General features: G+C 45.9%; 1 pseudogene; it reads left to right on the top strand.

Moving 5' to 3' along the window:
• The first annotated feature begins 261 nt into the window (after positions 1-261).
• LOC122737960 lies at positions 262-428 on the top strand (annotated as a pseudogene).
• Positions 429-5,328: the final 4,900 nt, after the last annotated feature.

The following is a 5,328-nucleotide window of genomic DNA, read 5'->3' on the forward strand; positions in this document are numbered from 1 at the left end:
AGGGCTGAAAGATTCCTTAGAACATAGAATATAAGGGCAGCTAGGTGGCGCAGTGGATAAAGCACTGGCCCTGGATTCAGGAGGACCTGAGTTCAAATCATTTGACACTAACTAGCTATGTGACTCTGACCAAGTCATTTAATCCCAATTGCCTCACACACACACACACACACACACATACACACACACACACAAAGAACATAGAATATATTTTGTGTGGATCATCTTCTTCATTCTTCTCGCATCTTTGCTAGCGGCACCATGGGTTACCAGCAGCTCTGCTGGAGCCACCTTTGCAAATTCAACCAGGGGTCTCAGTCGTGCTGCATGTGTTCGAACAGCATGGCCTGATCCACAAATACAGCCTGAACATGTGCCGCCAGTGCTTCCATCAGTATGTGAAAGACATCGGCTTCAAGTTGGATTAAATTATATCTACAGATCTCTCTGATTCAGGAATTACTTTGACCATCAGTGACCACCATTTTACTGGACTGTGGACAACTATTTGATCTATCCACCTAAAGATGGATCCTGTTGTGTATGCTATGCTAGTTTGTTTAAAATAAACAGGTCATTCTCAGTTATGTTTTTTTTAAAGAACATAGAATATATATGTGTATGTGTGTATGTGTATGTATACATATGCGTATACATACATACACATACCATAAAAACTGAAAAGAACACTAGAAGTATATCTTGTCCAACCATTTTGTTTTACAGATAAGGAAACTGAGACTCAAGAGAGAAATTAACTACCCAAGGTCACACAGCTATTAAGTATTAGAGACTGGGACTTGAACTCAGGCTTTCTGATTCTCAATAAAGTGATCTTTGCACCAGCTGGGTCCTAGCCTTCAGTAATACTGGATTCCAATACAACAATTTAGGACCAGGCCATATAACACCAAGGTTATATGGACCACAAGAAGGTGAGGGCAGAAATACAGGAGAGAAAAAAAGGAACTAGGACTTGGGTTAGAGAAGAAGGTAGGAGTAAGTGTACCTTCCTTTCCAAGACCACTTCTGTTCTCTGTCCTTTCCCTCATTTCAGCCCAGCCTGGCCAGCCTCCCAATAGGATCCCAGGGTTTTGTACTCTGGTCATCATATGGAGAAGCTAAGGTTGTAATGTCATCCCTAAGGGCAGAAGAAGAAAGCTCATTTTGGTTTGGTTTTGTTTTATTTAATTCTTTAATCCAAAACCGAGTTCAGAAACACTCAATACCAAAGATCTTTGAGCTGAAGTCCTTTCGTTGATAAAAAGCCCTGGGAAAGAACTAATAAAATTAGATTTTAAAACTTTCACTGAGTTCAGTGGACCATGAGACTTTTATTAACTTATTAATTAATAGTTCCTCTTTTGGCCTATACATCATGAATACTTTATATCCCTCCGATTAATAACTTTTATTTATGCCTTTTTAACATCAGTCATTTCCTAATATAACCTCCATCCCCAATGAATCTTCCCTTGTAACAAAGGCCCAAATGACAAAGCAACCACATCTGACAATATACCCAGCATTCTGTACCCATAGGCCCCCACCTCTCTACTGAGAAGAGGGAGGTGTATTTCCTCTTTTATCTTGGACCAAGTTTGGGCATCACCATTCATGTGGGTTTGGTGACATTTAATATTGTTATTATGGGTGCTGTTCTCTTGGCTCTTCATTTTGTGGGGATGGACAAGCCATTTAGCCTCTCTAAAATGGAGATCTTTGGGGCCAGGGACCACACCTTTGCTTTCACTGCCATAGGGAACTTCATCCACTGTTAAGGTCAACAATTGTTCTGCAGCTTATATAGTCTTAAGGGCTGCCTAGGTCACCAAGAGGTGAAGTATTGCCCAGGGTCATAACTATCCTGTGTCAGGGTCAGGACTGGAACCCAGGTCTCCCTGACATGAAGCCATCTCTCTATCCATTAAGCCATCATGGCTTCCTAAAATGAGGACAACAATGCTTGAAGATGACTTATACCCCAAGGTCTTGTGAGGGGTAAGAAGCCTTTTAAACCCTAGTGCCTGGATAAGGACCAGTAGTTATTACCACTTAGCCAAGGAGAAGGGTGGGGTTTCAGCCATTGGTGATAGAGTAGATCAGGACATCAAATGAACTGAGTTCCTCAGTTCCCTCCACTGTTAGAGAAGGAGGTAAACTAGACGGTCTTGTTTCTGATGGTTATCTCCTCTCCAGAGAGAAGATTCCCAAGCCCATAGGACCCTAGACTGAGAGCCAGAGGGGACATAGTCTGACCCCTCCTGTCGTGATGAGGAAACTGAGTCCCGGAGGGATTAAGAAATTTGCCCCATGTCACACATAGGAAGTAACAATGCTTCAGATAAACCCAGGTCCCCTCCAAATACAGCATTCTTCCTACTGAATTGGGCAGCCATTTTCTGGTTCTATTCGTATTAGGGTAGAGATTTGGGGGGTGGGGTGGGGAAGGTGCCTCCAGGAATCCTACAAATGACACTGGAGTGCAGGAGCCCATGGCCAAGGCTGACCCTGGAGGCCAGAGGGATCCGGATGGCCCTGACTCCAGCCTGGGGAGGCCTGAAAGTTCTGGCTTTGAGAGCAGCAGGGGAATGCATGGGAAGACATGGGAACGAAGGGCCCTCCTGGGGTTCTCCAGCCAGAGCCCAGACATTCCCACAGCCTCACAGGCCCTGTTCCCAGACCAGGGCACAGACATTCCCATCACCCCGTTGGACTGGGAACCAGAGCTGTGTGCACAAATGAGGGGGTGGGGAGGCAGAGAGTAAACAAAATACCGATTCTCCAGGACCTCAGACAGCCCTGCAGGAAGGGAGCAGTTGGGAGGCTGAAGATTTCCCCAGCCTGGACTTGTCCCTGGTGCCCGGTGACTCACCCTGTCTCCAGGAAAGCTAACATCATGATAGTCTGTCCCCATTGCTACCCTGGGATTGTGGGTATGGGAGTGTTTGGGACAGACCGTGGAGAGCTCAGGGTCCCTGAGCACCCTACATGAGAGAGAAGAGTGGGGGGGGGGGGGTGAGAGAACTCTGTTACACAGAGGGGGAAGGAGTTCAGGGCAGGGGGTACAGTGGGAAGGGAGCTACCTGGGGTGGGAAAAGCAATCACCTCCAGGCAGGTCATGGAGTTCAGTGGAAATAGGGCTCCATTTGGAACCAGGGGACCTGGGCTCAAAACCCATCTTTTCTATTTAGTACTTACTTGGTCATGAGGACAGGACTGAATGAATGAACAGCAAAATCTTAGGCGGAAGGGGCAGCTAGGTGGTGCAGTGGATAGAGCACCAGCCCTGGATTCAGGAGGACCTGAGTTCAAATCTGGCCTCAGACACTTAACACTTACTAGCTGTGTGACCCTGAGCAAGTCACTTAACCACAATTGCCTCACACACACACACACACATACACACAAACCCTTAGGCAGAGCACTACACCCAGCAGTGTACATAGTGGTAAATGTTTAACAACCAGCTCTCTTGGGGGGGTGGGGGGGGACGGGATATACTCAAGGATGTTTTAAGCTTAATCTGCAAATTAACACTTTGTCAATTTCTTGAGTCTAGACAATCAAAAAACAATAAATCAAGCCCTGATCTGTGGCATTTGCCAAGATGTATATGCTAACACTGTAAATTTAACAACTGGTTCTCCCCATCAGGTTAAACTGGCTCTAGCACAGCCCCGCCTTTACCCTTCTGGGCCTCAGTTTACCCATTTGTAAAGTGAGGGGGCTAGACTCAATGATCTTGAAAGGGGACTTTCTGCAGTCTCCCAGATATTATCTTACTCTTTGACCATCTCCTCCTCCCCCACCCCCACCCCCCCAATCCAGGACTCCAGCCCCGGGCTTTGATAGATGAGTCATTTACCTTATCTAAGCAGGCAAGCAAACTTCCTGCAGTCTCCAGCCATGCTCCTAGGGAGGCACCTTTCTCTCTTTTTCCCGTCTCCAGCAGGCCTCTATATGTTGTTTCACTCAGTAGACTGTAAACTCTTTGAGGGCCGAGATTGTCTTTTTTTAATGGGGCTCATGTGTATTACAGTACCTATCACATAATAAGAGTTTAATAGATGCTCTCTCTCTCTCTCTCTCTCTCTCTCTCTCTCTCTCTCTCTCTCTCTCTCTCTCTCTCTCTCTGTGTCTCCATCTCTCTCTCTCTCTCTCTCTCTCTCTCTCTCTCTCTGTGTGTCTCCATCTCTCTCTCTCTCTCTCTCTCTCTCTCTCTCTCTCTCTCTCTCTCTCTCTGTGTGTGTGTGTGTCTCCATCTCTGTCTCTGTCTCTCTCTACCTCTCTCTCTCTCTGACTCTCTCCCTCTCTGTCTCTCTCTCTCTCTGTCTCTCTGTATCTCTGTCTCTTTCTCCCTCTCCCTCTCTCTCTGTCTCTCTCTCTCTGTCTCTCTCTGTCTCTCTCTCTCTCCCTTTCTCTCTCTCCCCCCTCCCCTCCCTTCCCCTCTCCTCTGCTCTCTTCTCCTCTCTTGTCTCTCTCATTAGGAATTCTGGGTTGCAAAAATTGATGCCAGTAAGATACTGAAGAGGATCCAGGCAGGATGGCAGGAAGAATGCCCAAGGAGAAGTAAGCAAGTCTTATTATCCTGTGAGGAGTTGAAAAGCAGGGCTGAGGGCTGGCGGAGAGGGCTTCTCTTGCCAATACAGAATAGTAAGGAACCATTCTGAGTAGAGTCATGGTCAGGGTCTTTGGGATTCACATGGAGAAAGTAAAGAGTGAGGTATCTTTTGTGAGCTTCTAGGCTAACCCACATGAATTGGGTTGGGAAGATTGACATTTCTCCTTCTGTAAAATGAAGGGCTCAGACCACATGACTTTTAGAGTCCCTGGTCTGAGCTCTAGACTCTCCCCTGGTCACGTGGTCATGGGATTATAGAGTTAGAGCTAGAAGAGAGTTTAGAGATCATCTAGTCCAACTCTCTTATTTTACAGATGAAGAAACTGAGGCCAGAGAGGCAGAATAACAAAAACAATAATAATGACATGTATACAAAGCTTTGAAGTTTATTCACAGATATTATCTCATTGGTCTTCAAGAGCCCTCCATAGCAAGGTAAATACTATTATTATCCCCATTTTACAGATGAAGAAACTGAGGCAAACAGAAATGGACTTACCCAGGGTCACACAGCTAGTAAGTGTCTAAGGCCAGATTTGGACGCAGGTTTTCCTGACTACAGGCCCAAAGCTCTATTCATTGTGACACCTAACTGACTCCATGACTTGCCCAAGGTCACAAGTAGAGTATAAGGTAGAATTCGAATTCAGGTCCTTAGACTCTCGGTCCAACACAACACTCTTTCCTTCTCTTATTTATTTGTT

The sequence above is a fragment of the Dromiciops gliroides genome, chromosome 2, assembly GCF_019393635.1.
Source record: "Dromiciops gliroides isolate mDroGli1 chromosome 2, mDroGli1.pri, whole genome shotgun sequence".
In the NCBI taxonomy this organism is placed as follows: domain Eukaryota; kingdom Metazoa; phylum Chordata; class Mammalia; order Microbiotheria; family Microbiotheriidae; genus Dromiciops; species Dromiciops gliroides.